Source organism: Gymnogyps californianus, chromosome 25, assembly GCF_018139145.2.
Source record: "Gymnogyps californianus isolate 813 chromosome 25, ASM1813914v2, whole genome shotgun sequence".
NCBI classification, from domain to species: Eukaryota; Metazoa; Chordata; class Aves; order Accipitriformes; family Cathartidae; genus Gymnogyps; species Gymnogyps californianus.
The window spans coordinates 1655670-1671411 of NC_059495.1; the positions used below are offsets into that span (position 1 = coordinate 1655670).

At 41.1% G+C, this 15742-nt stretch overlaps 1 protein-coding gene across 2 annotated transcripts in view; it reads right to left on the reverse strand.

The window, feature by feature from the left end:
• NCAM1 (neural cell adhesion molecule 1) overlaps window positions 1–15742 on the reverse strand; it is a 147168-nt gene that overhangs the window by 24354 nt on the left and 107072 nt on the right. The gene's annotated exons all lie outside the window — the stretch shown is intronic.

Sequence of the window (15742 nt, forward strand, 5' to 3'; positions counted from 1 at the left end):
ATCAGATTAACGAAGCAATTATACTTTTTTCTTTCATCAACCCTAAAAGAAAAATATCACCGCACAGGTTACTAGTTTTTACTGTTGAGTTGATTTGAGTTAAAGAAGCTACTACTGCAATAATTGTGTCACAACTATTCACCAATAATTAAATGAAACCAGAAGCAAATCTCTTGTTCTATCATTTTTTCACACAAGAAGCTAGCTCCCAGTAACAACTGGGGGCGGGGCATTCATGGCTACTTATTTTGCTGGACACTGAGCCACTTGACACTGCTGAAACATTTATGAGCAGCAATGCTTAACTGTCGCCATATTTGTGGTAGACTTGATGAATGACTTCACTGATAACTAGACAGTACAAGATCAACATCTCCTTGGTACTCTTTCCCATCCTCACCTCAGAGAGATAATTAGTAACAAGTAAAGAGATCTTGAAGTGGTAAGGGAACACTGTACTTATAGAATTTGACCTCTTATCTAACACAGGCTAGAAATTTTTTCCAGTGATTGAGCACCAAGACTAAAATGTGAAGGAACATCCTTTGGAAAGACGCTCATTCTTGATAGATTTTTAAATGTCAGAGATGCCGCTGTACCTTATACACAGCCATTCCAATAATTAATTACCCTCTCTGCTGAAACTTTTCTTCACTTTGAATTGTCTAGTTTCTAGCTCCCTATTCCTTCCTTCCCCAATAGTTTAAATGCACTACTGCTCTGAGAAACATTCTCTTCAAATAGGAGAATATGGACCGCTCCTAATGGCTGAAACCCAACAGGTATAGCAGTGCAAGCCCTGATGAAGAATACTTTAGTTTTCTCTCCATAAATACATGACATTTAATTTATCTTAAGCAAGCAGATGTAATCCAGATACAGGGCTGTAAAATTAAAAATGGGTTAATGCGTAGTTTCAAACAAAGGAGGAAGAAGTTTAGTAGGAAAAGTTTAGTCCAGCAGAATCAGCATCCCTATAATGAGTCAAAATGTCAGTAGCTGAAGAGAAAAGGTTGTTGTCAGAAGGTTAGAAAAGAAACTCATGCTCACAGAACATGCATCCTCCCTACAGGATGGGGGCTGAAAAGTAAAAGTGCATTACAAAGGTGTGCTACATGCCTGGGGATCTCCCATTTACACTGAGCTGACTGGACATATTGCAGAAATCTGCCCATTCCACCCACAAAATGTGGGACCCTTCAAGAATCCCCCTTGTGATGCTGCTACTTAGCTTACTGGGAGCAGACAGCACCAAGCATGCCAGACTTCCTCTGTATAATCATTTTACAAACACCTATCTGCTTAGAATTCACTCTGCTGCAGAAGGAGGGATGCAGGATCTTATGCTTTCACTCTATGGCGCGACAATGCTGAGTGATTATGCCTGAGCCAGATGGCACCTTATTCAGCCCAGCAGCGGGAGTATCAAATAATGCAAGTGGAGCATCCTGGAGGGCAGAAGACAAGGAACAAAAATTTTCACCCCTATGCTTTACTCTCCTTGAGAAATGGGATGGATTTTGCTCAAAGATGTAAAGTTTACAGGTTTCAGCCACCCTACTTACTTTGTTAGAACTTGACCACTTCCACTGATTTAAACTTCACCCATAGGACACTCTTCAGCAAAGGAAAAAAGTAAACCAAATATGTGCTTTACCTAGCAGAAAAGGTAATAGACATACATGGCACACTGCCTGCTTCTTGCAATTTAAACTATTTTTGAGCAAACCTTCTCTGGAGCTGAATTCAAGAGAGCTCATGAAGTCCCGTATTCTGAAAGGCAACTCAATCTGCTCTATGAAGGCTCTTCCAAAGGCGCCATTGCCCAGAAATCACAAGCTGTGAATTAGATAGCCTTCAATCTCTTTAGTGCCTTTTAGGAAACTAGGTCTGTTTCTGCTCTCACATCTTCTGTGGCTCTGGGGAGTTACTTTTTCTTTCCATTAACTCTTCTTTCTTTATCTTTACAACCACAAAGAGTTGAACGAAAAAAAAAACAACCAGACTCAAGCTCTTCATCACTCATCTGTCCAGATCTCTCCCCACGTTCCTTGTGGCTGGCTTCTCAAGAAACAATAATGACATCAGGAAGGACTCCTGCTGCATTGGTTTGCCTAATATCAGATTTTAGGCCAGAAACATCTTGCTGGCCAGTATGAGACAAAAGACACTGGGACTAGGTGGCTCCAGCCTTGCAGCTCCTATCTTTCTAGGAAGCAGCACAATCATTTTGCTGCTTTCCTCGAGGGCTACCCAACTGCTGCACTGTATTGGATTACAGTGCAGGTCCCAGGAGTCATCTAAGTGTTACTGCATGGTCTGTCTTCCAGCAACCAAGTTCGTAACTTTCAGAAAGAAGCCAATGCTTTGCTCTGGTAAGAATACAGGACAGTACATGCATAAGTGAAGCGCTATTTATGATGGCACTGCCCTGTCAGGGTACACATCACTGGTAATCCAGTGTTAAGCTCAGAGATCCATTCTTTGGGCTTCAGATGTAACTCATAATGAATCTGACCAACTGTACTTGAAATAAGGAACTGTTCTGCAGGCTCCTGAAGCCTGAATCACTACCTGTTAGCTCCTACACATGACGTGAGGGTAGCTGAGGACAGTGCTCTGAGCCATTACATTTTCAAATTATTTTTTATCCACTCCTGCTAAACCATTAGCACCAATCATCTCCTGCTGCAGGGAAGCAGTAAATGTTTCCTGGTATCCTCTCACCGTTGTTTAATTTATATTCAAAGTGCTTCCTTGATCTAATACTAGTCTGATATAGTTGGATTTCAGAAGCAGCTAACCGTTTTTAATTATCTGGTTTTCAGAGAGCGCCACAAGCACCAGGACTGGATGCAGCTGTAGTGAAAGCTTGAGGTGGGAAGAGAAGAGAATATGAAAAAGCAGCACAAACTTTTCCCTAGTCACAGGGCACTGAATGTATGCTGGACCCCAGAAGTAATAGCAGTACAAATGACAGAGACCTTTTATCACATCTCTTCTCCACTCCCATCAAATGTGTTCCTTCTGCCCATCTTTGAAAAGCAGCTCAAATTGGTTACTAGACAACTGCAGCACTTTAGACTATGAGCTTAAATCCTTGCCCAGCTGGCACCAAAGAAAGATCCTGCATCCTTGCTGTGCTTAGAGAATACAACTGCAATCTATGGTAATTTCTGCAACACATGAACAAGGAAGCAGCTGATTTCTGCAGTCTTTGACCACCATGTAAATAGGAGTAGATTGTGACCTACAGTGTCACAATTTGAAACAAACATCAGCCATACCTATGGAAAGTCTCCACGAGTGGTAAACATACACGGGTGAGAAAGAATAGGTAGGGAGTCTTCAGAATGCACACAAGAGAAGCAAACATCAACAATCAAAAATAAGGAACAAAAACAGAACATGCAAAAACGAGACAACTGAGTCTTCAATCCTCCTGGATTTCAACCAGAGAGGGAAGAGACTAGGGGAAGAGGGGCTGCTTCCATGCATGAAGTCATGTGGGAAGGTTACTGGTGTTAGTTTTATTTTCCTGGCAAACCCCAGCCTAAATCCTTTCCTGGTGGTGGTCCAAGACAATAAGGTGATTTCAGAATTCATAGATTGAAAAAAGCCAATTGCTTCCTGGTTTTCAAAATTATTTGTTCAGTTGGGGAAGCAGAACAGCAGGAGTTTCCCTCCCTCCCTCCCCGCCTTTAGATTATGTATGGAGTATTAAGTTAAGTTGTAAAAATCACAATGTTGCACAAATTGTTTTCACTACCACACACTTTACTTGGAGACTGATCTCATCTCCATAAGCTGCAAGGGTCAATCATTTGCTTCTTCATTTCACGGAGATCACCAGCTACTGTAACTGTTGCTGGTAAATGAGTTCAGATTAAATCCCTTGCCAGGCTCCAAGATACTGTGTGGGAGGAATGAGGTGCTCTGGCAAGAAAGGTGCAATAGTACTTCTGATGCAAATTTTGTGTGAAGTCTAGCTCCCATCATGGACTTTGTGTGCGCCTACGTATACACTACTTCATAGAAACATAGTTCCCACTCTAGCTATGTTTAAGTTTCACTCATGATAAAAAAATTTCTTTCTTAAATCATAATGTGACATGCTTACCAATAACTAAATTTCAGACAGGGAATTTCAGATCCTTTTGATAGGCTACTAAAGATGTATAGTGTGAATGCGTGTGTGTGTATATATATCTCTATATAAATGCATACTCTATAGGGTCAAAATGCTGCTAAACCAACAGGAGATACGGTGTTCACATTATCTGAGCATCTTACCCACAATCTCCCATCAACTAGCAGTCTGTAGTTGGCACACTGGTACCCTGAAAGGCAAAAGGATTTTTGCCATTGGTGTCAATGCCAGAGAGAGTTTTAGAACCTTACTAGGACCCTGACTGTTGGATTTGGGTAGTGAAAGAAGCAAATGACTGAGCCACATGATTTTTGTCTTGGTTCCCCCCTCACCCCCCCAAAGTTTTTTGAAGCTCAGTGTAGAAGACTGAAGTTGAATTCTTCACATGCAGGCAGTGGTGAGTGACTTCTCCAAAAGGCTTGTAGAAGGATTTTGGAGTGATGGAATTTGGAGATCCCTGGTCACTGACCAGAGGGGAATCCTCACCCCAAATCTAGGCAACCAATCAGAACAAAGTATTTTACCTTCTGTTCACCAGCGTGGACGACATCATCAGCACCATGCAAGCCACATGACAAAGTCACATGATACGCACGCACATGATTGGTTGAAAGGAAAGTGGAGGAGGTCACATGGAAAATACAAAAAAATTAAAAAACTGATGTAAACAATGGGCAAGGGAAAAATCAACAACAGAATTACAGACTAAATAAAATAGAAACAAAATTAAATTAGCCAGTATATATCAGAAACACTGGGGAGACAGTAAAATCGCCTGGAAATATAAGAATATTAAACCATAGAAAGCACTGAGTTATGACCTTGTGAGTGTTAGGCACAGCTGCATCACTGCTTATTAATACCAAGTCAAAGAAGAAACAAAAATTATTGTAGAGTGTACGCCAGAACTTGGACAGCTGAAGGAATCCACAAGACTGTTGGATACAAGACTGTTGGAAAGAAAAAGGGAATACATTGTTATTCAGAAACAGTCCAGGCAGCAGAGGTGAAATGGTCAAAATTATAGCCCACACAGTTCAGTGAAGACAAACCTTGGCATTTCATGTCGATGTATTCTCCTCTCTGCAGAAACAAATGTCTTCCTAAATATCAACAACAATAACAACTGAAAAAGAGAAAAACCTACTATGTGTATACACTTCCAAGGACAGAGCTTTCGATCAAAGAGCTGCAACCAGAATTTGGTCAGACTGACAGTTATCACTCAGAGTGCTCCATCCAACACATTCAGCCTGAAGATTCAAGGAATAGCATGAGACATGTACAATGAATTACACTGATGATTTCATGTGGGCAAGGGATTTTTCTGTCATCGAGGAGAGGAATGAAGTGCTCTGCACTGGAAATTAATTACAAAGATGGCACGAGGAAGACAGCTACTGTTGAAGGAGATGAAAAAGTGCACAGACTGTATGACAGGGCAATGAAAAAAAAATAAAAAAAAATCATTTGTCAGACTGGAGGACACCACTAACTCCATGCTCTGTTACCCTCCTAAATTACTATCTACTTTATAACTTGCATTTTTCATGACTGTTCCTCTGTCTCATCTCAGGGAGGCTACTTCACAGTGCTCTGGTACTTCCCTGTTAATTTGATGTAAAGAGAATTAAACCCTTAGTCTTTTGGGTACTTGCATCTGACAAGATTAAGGGCATACCATTACTGGGGAAAGAACTGATGGTACAAAATGTAAAATCGATTTGTTACATCTAAGCTTTCAATCCATTGTCTCTAGTTATAAACATAGACTCATGGAATTCTGGGTAGGTGCATCATGAAGGAAGGAAGTTTAAGGGTTACTGTGAGATTGCCTGGAAAGGCATTCAGTGTCTTCTGCTTATGAGGAAATATATTTCCAAATCCCCAGTAAGCTTAATATAACATGAGATTTAAAAACAGGCAAGAGAGGTTGCCTTTCAGATCACTTCCTCCTGAGCGAAAGCGTTAGTTAAAGATCAAGGGCAAAATTAGCAGTATAAATATAACCAAAAGCTACTTGGGATGAAGCTTCTAAGACACAGAAGACATTTGGAAATATTGCCTTTAGCTTAAAACCTTGAAATTCATCCTATTGTCATGGGTAGAGGTCAGGTAGTCAGAACACCGATTGTCTTGGAGCTTGCAAGAGGAACGAGGCCCTGGTACACATAGGCTTTTATTCACAGGCAGTACTTATGTGAATCTGGAAACACAAGGGCTTTCATAGTCAGCTCTGTCTCTCTCAGGACTACTGGACCAAGGAACCTGATAAAAATGTCTTTTATAGCTACTGTTATTATCAGGGCTTGTTAAGAGATATGGACCATTGACCAGCTTACTTGCAGATCATATTTTTAAAAAGCATGAAAAGGAGAGACGCGGTTTTGTTTGTTCTGTAAAAATGCTTCTCCCTAACTTCATAGCTAACTAGATCTTAGATTAGAGTTGTCTCTGAACATTAAATTCCTTTGAAGACAGGGACCTCAGCATTGTTTGCCTTGAGGCACTGCAATAATAGCTCTTGGATCCTGGCTGGATACAGGCAGTGGCAGAGAATATACACAACTGTACTTACTTCCTGGTAAATCTGGAATGAGTGAAAGGGAAAGGAAAAAGAAAAGGAGTGTGAAAGTCAAATGAATTAATGAACAGCTGCTATCAAACTTTCACTTTTTATGTAAATAGGCTTCCCCCCCTCCTGTGTCTATCTTGTTATAAAAAATACTTGGTGGCCAGGCCCATTTCTTGGGGAAAGAAATTCCAAAGCAAAAAGAGTCACCAGCTCCTCGGGATGCCCACGTGACCTTTTTCCCAAGACTGCAACCTATTTTGAATTGACTGGATGCACTGTGCAAGATAACACAGATTTTATAGAAAAAAAAAAAAACCACTTGGCTTTCCACCTGCATGTCTCTTGCTCAGTGTCCTCCACTTCCCTCACCGTGCAACTTTTGAATCTCTTGGCCAGTATCTAGTAAACATGACAGATGTTCCTATAGATTCTGGAAAACCAGGAGACTAACTAGAAGAAAGACCCAAATTAGTACCTCAACTGAAAAAAAAATTTTTTCAAGTGACCTCAAACATTGCTAAGCAAAACAGACTCCACAGTGGAGAGAGCTGCAGAACTTCATTCCTGCCACTGATACAGAACTATTTATCCGAGCAACCTAAGAGGATTAAGTCAAAGGAGATACATGTTCCTAAACCTCTTACATGACTATAGACATCTCCCATATGTTACTGATCACATAAAGTCAAAAACTCACTAAGGTCAGTGAAGAAACTCTCTTCAGCTTCATTAGGTTTCAATTAGATCCATTGTTCATTTTCCTGACTTCATGACACTACACAACAGCTCTCAATTTCTAATTGCTCTTGGTTTCATTCATTTAACCACTGAGGTTGTGTCAGGGTAAGACACAAGATCATTCAGCGGCATCATCAATAATTAAATGATGCAAAGTTATAAGAGCATCTGCCTTGTGCCAATGCCCTTTTATGCTGTTGACTATAGCATATTCATATGCTGCAGAACAACTTAGCATACAAAACAAATGCATCCACTATTTGCATAAATTGACTATGTACACAAACGACAATGGCAGTGAGAGGTCAGATCTGCTTCTGTTTAGTATAAGAGCCTGAACTTCAATGTAGGTGAAAATGGAAACTTTTACCCTTAAAAAAACCCCACATCCCCACCCCTCAACAAACATACAACCCCCTCCCAACAAACACACCCCCCCTTCCCCCCCCCAAAACAAAGTATGGAAAATGTTTGTTATGAACTACCTCTTAGTATCTTTTCTGGGTAAAGAGACCCATTCTTTTTAAGGAACAAAGAATGTTCTGCAAAACATTAACACAACATTTTCCCTCACAAGTGAGGCTATCTCCTAGCCCCACATATGAACAGCCATAATGGAGTCTCTGCCTCCTAAGAAATACAACAAAAGATTATTACTAGACCTGCTGGTTGCCACCTTTCCCCTGCCCTTCGCCCTCTCCATCCCACCCTCCAAGTCTGATTCAAATTAAAAGTTCTCTTCAGCAATTCAGAACCACTACCACTTCAGATGCATCAGGAATTATGGTTTTGCATGTTGTATACATGAAAAATACTGCAAGAAGGAAAGTGTTCATTGTGGTTGCTGGCAGATAAAAGGACATTTCATGCAATGCGTAAGACCGTGGAATGTGGCAGTCATAATTTTTTTTTTTTTAATTCCTTTGACAGTTCTAGACTAGCCATACTATCCTCTTCCTCCATCCCAAACCCCCAAATAATCACATATTTCATGCTTTTAGTATTTTCCATTTGGAAGTGATGAACTATTTCTAACCCACTACAGGTAAACACACAGGTCTTTATCTTAAAGACCATATTCACAGAAACACATACATTTTAGTATTGCAAATCAAAAGAAAAGCATTTGGCTTTGTAGAAATGATTAGTTGTTCAACACACATATGCACCATGTAAACCTATGTCTTCCTTGAGTGTTTTTCTTCGTCTTCCAGGACTGTGTTGCAAATATTTACTTGGCTTTCATATTGGCATGCAATTGGCTATAAATCTCCTACAAGTAGGGAATAAAATCACACATTTGATACATTCCCTCAGTATCAGGAAGATGTTAACACTGAAGTCTTAACAGCTAGTCTAAAACAGACATTTCAAAATGGTTCTTTTACGTACAAATCAACTAATGCAAGTTTTAGCTATTTTTCCTTAGACTACTCAGATCCAGCATGGAAGCATTTGCTTACCAGACTCAGTCTCATTAGGAATGGCTATCTAACCAACAAGGTACTGAGCAAGAACTGAGGGAATCTGAATCCAATTCCCATTTCAGATATGGACTTCTTCTGAAGTCTTAGACAGGGCATCTTTTAATGCAGGCAGGGCATCAGTGGTAAGATGGGGCAATTCTCCCTCTCCCCACAGTCCTCTCTCCTGTAAGATATTCTACCTCCTCATTTGCATCTTCTTTCAACATCCAACATCCATAGTTGTAATATCAACTGTATCTCCCTAAATTCACACAAAATAGAGCAAGGCAGGGTAGCAAGAAGATTAGTTAGTCCACATCCCTTTTGCAAAGGCAGCTTTAACACTAAAATTACTAATGGAAAACGTGCAAGGAAAACATTCCTTTTCGAATCAATCATTTACATTTCTTTTTTTTCAGTCTTTGTCCCCCTCCATGTTTCTTCTAAATCTTGTATTTCCATTTTTTACCGCATGCTTGGTAGGATGACAGGAAGAGGAGGAAGAGTGGTACCATGCTGGGTCCTTAACAGCTACATGCTCACACAACACATTAATGCCAGATTGTTGGTTAACAGACATCAAAATAATGCAGTATAGTGCTTTAGTTCCCTCGACAGAAGGGCTACAGCATAACCAATAGCACTCCGGACCAAAAGGGAGCAGTTCCCATCTACTCACTTGGTGCCTCTGAGCTTTCGGATTCAGCAAGAGGCTGAGTTGCTATGGAAACATGAAGGATAGATAGGACATGTAAAGGTGAAGCATACCGTGTAAATAAGTTATAAGAGGCAGGGGCAGGGGTGATAGAAAGGAAGGAGAGAAGGTCTAATGAGGAGAGAGTGAGAATGATACTGAATCCTTATGGCAGATGTGTATTACCTGAAAACGCTGCAAAAATTGTGCTCCGCTGCTGCTGTTTTCCAGCCCCTCTCCACAGGGATAGTTCTGCTGCTAGATGCAGGCCCCTCCAGGTGACAGGGAAGCCAGCCTGCACTGCATGGTTCCTGCAGCAAGCTATGGCTTTAAGGGTCCCTACTGATGCTTTTTCATCCTGAAGAGTTTTGAAGCTCTGAATCCAATTTCAGAGACAGCTACAGCATTTTTGCCTACTTTTGGCCCAAATAGCAACCTAGGTTCACATGTTGCTAGCCCATTAAGTACTGGAATTTCTGGGAGGCCCTCTAGAGCAGCACCCCATTGCTAGCTTTTGCCCAACTATAGAAGAGAAAGGAGCAAGGACTAATGAGAACTTACCCTCCTGATACACTGTTCTTTCTCACCTCCATGCACTAGGGCGAGGGTACAGGCAGACAGGAGGAAAAAAGATCTAACAGCCCAACAAGGCGTGAGCACCCTTGTGAAACAAGGCAGTTTTGAGAGAAGCTGACAGACTGAAAGCCCCTTGGGAATCCTGCTAAGCACTCCACTCCCAAGAGCAGAGGCAGACTGTACAAGCACTGAATACAAGGATTACCAGGACAGAAGGACAAAGAAGAATGTCTCTACTTCCAAAAGTCATGGGAAGAACGCAGCATGAGACATGAGCTGTGAGGGATTTCTCTACTATTCTATATAACATTTTTAAAAACAAAAGAATTGTCACTGTCATGTCTTCATGACCAGGCAGAGAACTACAGCTACAGAGAGGGGTAAATCAGATGTCTTGAGAGGCTGGAGAGCAGCCCTGCGGAAAGAGATCTGGGGGTTTGGGTTGATGGCAAGTTGAATACGAGTCAACAGTGTGCCCTGGCAGCCAAAAGGGCCAACTGTGTCCTGGGGTGCATCAAGCACAGCATAGCTAGCTGGTCGAGGGAGGTGACTGTCCCACCCTACACTGCACTGGTGTGGCCCCACCTCCAGTACTGTGCGCAGTTTTGGGCGCCTCAACATAAGAAGGACATCAAACTATTAGAGTGTGTCCAGAGCAGGGCAACCAAGATGGTGAAAGGTCTCGAGGGCAAGACTTACAAGGAGCAGCTGAGCTTACTTGGCTTGTTCAGCTTGGAGAAGAGAAGGCTGAGGGGTGACCTCACTGCCGCCTACAACTTCCTCAAGGGGGACAGTGGAGGGGGAGGTGCCGATCTCCTCTCTCTGGTGACCAGCGATAGGACACAAGGAAATGGAATGAAGCTGCATCCGGGGAAGTTCAGACTGGACATCAGGAAAAGGTTCTTACTGAGAAGGTGGTCGGTCACTGGAACAGGCTGCCTAGGGAAGCGGTCACAGCATCAAGCCTGTCAGAGTTCAAGGAGCATCTGGACAACACTTTTAGTCACATGGTTTAGTTTTAGGTAGTCCTGCGAGGGACTTCAGGTAGTCCCTGCGAGCAGGGAGTTGGACTCAATGATCCTTATGGATCCCTTCTAACTTGAGATGTTCTATGAATTCCTTTTCATCCCATGGTGGTATCAGTCCTGCTGGTGTGAGGGGAGAACGGGATAGATTTTCATGCGGTTCGCAGCTAAATCTGATTACGCAGATTTAAAAAAAAATGATGAAACAGGATATAAAGAAATGAGTTTTCTTCCACAGCTCCAAAAGGTGTCTTAGTAACAGGCTTAGGGAAGCACAAGCCATTCCCTGCTGATCACTTGAGTATCTTCTGCTCTATTTAGCTGAGAAACTAAACTCTTTATTTGCTGTGCTAAGTTGATTTCAGGAAATTTAGCTTCACACCACAAAAGCTGAGCATATCCCATAAGACGTCCCCAAGAATGGAACACAAACTGATCAGAAATCTTAATGGCAAAGGCCAGTGACAACAACCAGCTTTCACATGGGTAGGGTTTCACTCTACATCTTTCCCTTGATCTCTCTCCTTCCATGATTCCAGCACACCTGGGAGCTGTCTGTGGCTTTTCTCTGTCCTGGAAATCAAACTCATGCTTATCTGTAGTTCCTCTACCTGAAGATTCAGTTTCCGCTCAGGAGGAAAAAAATTAAAAAAAAAAAAAAAAAAAATGTACAGAAAAGAAGGAAAACACCCAAGGACGTTAGGCGGACTGCACCACACTCAGTGAGGAGATGCATGCAGAGCAAAGTGGAACAAAGACAACAGCCTCTTCTACCATACTCACTCTCTGCTAAACGGGAGGTGGGTGCAGCAGGACTTGCTAAAGAAAGAGAAAGGAAGGTGAGGAGAGGAGTTGATTCCTGTTAAATACTGCCAAAAGACGGAAAATTAAAAAACAAATTGGTAAGATTTTGTCAGATCAAGCCTCTCTGGACATAGAGCTCAAGCAAAGTAAATGCCCTTTGCCACACCTGCATTTTGGATCCTCTGTGAGTTCTTGCTTTAAAACGACTTTCTCATAACACAGGATCACTGAACACACACCACTGGTCACCAACATTCCCAGGAGTTCAAATCAATGCAATTTAAGGCCAGCAAAGATGCTGACCAGCACTGTGTGTATGGCAGCAAAACACAGCCTACACGACCACTGTTTTGGTGAAGGGCATTGCTAACTATCTTATTGCCAGCTTAGGACCTGGTGGAATTTGGGGATTATTTTAGTGTTGTTTTGTTGGTTTAGTGTTTGTTTTTTTTTTTTTACATCAAGATATTTTGATATCAAAACCAAACATACCATACACACACACACACTCTCGCAGTTTAAACGCACATTTGGGTCCCACCTGCACAACAGCAAGAAACAGCTGGGGCTCAAAAAGAAACCGTTCACAAGGTCTCTGTGCAGCCTTTGTTTGTCTTCAGATTTATAAGGAAAAGGAAATGCAGAAAAACAGCGAATTGTTGGGATGAAAATACAAACCCAGGTCAAGTTAGATATCTGTCCAACCCCACAATTCTCATCTGTGCTAGTATAGTACATCATTAGCACTAATTACTTGGGCCTTCATGTGCCTCTAAGATAGAAACAAACTACTTTTTGCTTATTGAGGAAAATTTTTTAAAAATCAAAATAACTACAGACAAATCCCAGCAGGCATTAAGAAATGGTGTCATTTTTTACATTCAAAACTTTAAATAATAGGGCAAGGAAAACTAGTTGCTTTGGCTAGTCTGAAAACACAGCCTTGGCTGGTGTCAAAACATAGTTTTTATATTCTTTCCTGTAAAATTTCTGAAACATTTCTGTGATCTTCAAATCACACCAGACTAGGGGACACCCAACTTTTTCCTGATTGTGACTTTGCCCACGAACAGGTAATATTGTGTGACTGGAATTCCAGCATAGATGAAAAAAGGCATTTCTGTTGTGCCAACAATCTCTTCACCATTGCTGCAACCCAGTTCATGATCCAAGATGGGCTTTGAGAACCCCAGAGAGCAGAGAAAGAATTAGAGAACCGAATGCTCAGAAGGATCACAGCTGCAAGGCATAAATGTGCTTGAAAGAGCACCAGCAGAATTTAATTTGTAAATGAAAAAAAATGTTATAGCCCACAAAGAAGGAAAAAAACAAATGGAACTCACCCTACAAGGGAGCAGAGGTAGGGACTACAGAGTGATTGATAGCCAATTGGCACATTAAAAAAAAGGCAAAAAAACTCTACTACAAGTGTGATTTAATGTTCTTCAAAGCCACATACCTGTCCCCAAGTGATGAACATGAGGCTTGGCAGACAGATCTGTCGATGTGGCTGAAACAAAGCTTTTAATGTTCTTTTTCCTCTCTTCTTAATTGGATCTTTTCCCTTTTCCTGCGGTACTGATCTGCACAGAGACTGAATACCTAAGCCCTTATCTTCCCTGTGTATCATTGACTACATCTAATTCAGAAGGGCCTACCAAATCATTTGCCTGATAGTTATAATACCAAGCACGATTAACTTCGTATAAGGGATATATTACTTCTACTGAAATTAACAGGCTCCAAACCATTTTAGGCAACGGACTGCACATATGTTCTGGAAACATGTCTCCCAGTTGACTCTTTGTAACTACTGTAATTTGCAATTCTGTCTATCCATCTGTCCATTCATTCATCCATCTTGACTACCAGTCTATTCATCCTGTTAGTGGTCCACTAAGTCCAAGCTTTTGTATAATACAATCTTTAAGGAAAAATAGCACAAGCATGATTCAAATCTTGTAATTAGGGTAAAAAAAAAAAATCTTTCCTTTTTTTACTTCTGCTTCAGAAATCTCAAAGAGCACTACAGCAGCTTCATAAAGCTTGCCCATGCAATCTTGGGAATAACAACAGTTCACCACAAGGACACCTACTTTAATAAACAGAATAATGCTCACTCAGATAAAGAGGTTTCTTTTAGCTGCCATTGATTAACTCCGATTTGAAAGGCACAAAGCTATGGAGCATACAATGTTTCACTGAACCCAACTGACAATTAAACATATCCATCAAATCTCTCTAACTCATTTTGCATTGGGAAGGGGGAAACATGCATTTTTTTAATTTAGTATGAGATTTATTTATTTATTTGCATATACAATCTACACAAGTGCTGGAAGACTGTCCAAAGACTACTAACAGTAAAAAGCATTAGTGAGAAGAGGCAAAAAATGTGAATTTTTTCTTGAAGTTTTTGCTTTCAAAATTGTGAAGATATTAAAAATTCTGAAGTTTTTGGTTGGCTCTTAATTAGTCTAAACCAGATCTGCAATTTAGCTAAAACTTTCTCCTGTTCCCCCCCCCCGAATTATCTACATTTCATTAAAATTTGAAAATTTTTAATCAATTCATAAACACGAGCCTTCCACTACTCCACTCTGTAGTCAACAAGCTAACGATTATTATTAGACAATCACTAAGTTAAATATTTGAATTGCATGCTTTACAATAAAGACAAAGATGTTAATCCCTAATTCTGTTCTAAAAAGAGCAGTATTATCCATAGTAGGATTACTATTCTAGTGTCAGTCTTGTTAGGAAACAGACAGTACCAGTTACTTCATTTCTAAAGATCCTGAGAGGAAAAAGGTACTAGATTAAAAGCTAATGTTATGTATGTTAGAGGAACACTCTAGGAACATAAAAAGAGAGTGAAAGAAATGCAGAGAGGCACTTACGTGAGTGAGGGATGCCTGCAGTTTTTCCATGGATGGAACACAGACAAAAAGACAGAGATAGAAAAAAAATAAAATGTAGAAGAGGTGAGAAGAGGAGATAGCGAACATGGAGCTGGAAAATCAAAATACCATCAGCTGTCTCAAATCCAACCCTAGGGAGTGGGGTAGGTTACAGGAATTATTACAACAGACTGGACATCAATTGTGAGAGCTGGCTTACTGCACAGGGCCTGGGATTTCCAAGCAACAAGGCACGTGTACTGTCCCATACTGCTCAGCAATTCTGGTGAGGCAGAAGTTGGCAGACAAAAATCAAGACCATGCACAGCTCACAGGGCCTCAAAGCATGCACATACTTGGGCTAGTAATATTGCTAGCTCTGAATTCAGGAGAAGGTCCTGCATAGTGGTTTCAGAAGAGCTATGAAATAGGTACACATGTATGGGTGCGATGGTGGGAAGAAGAATAGGCTGTAGATCGAAATGCAAGGGGAATGGGAAAGAAGTAGCCCAGGGGTTGTGGGCAGTTGAATACAGATCCTAATACTTGGATGAGGCGGTGTACAAGGATGAGAGACCACCTCTCCCCTGCCTGCTTTTGTCACATCTCCCCTGCCCACTCTACACTTTTTTTTTTCCTCTCTCTCTCTCCTTCCTGCCTTGAATAAGTCTCTGGTTTTTAATTCTTGCCTCTTTTGTTCCTGGTTGAAACAAGAGGGAGAGTGTTAGGCCACAGCAGAGGATCCTGCCATTGCAGTGGAAGATCACTAAAGTAAAGCAGATAAGAAAGTGGATAAAGATAAAGGCTGTGGAAA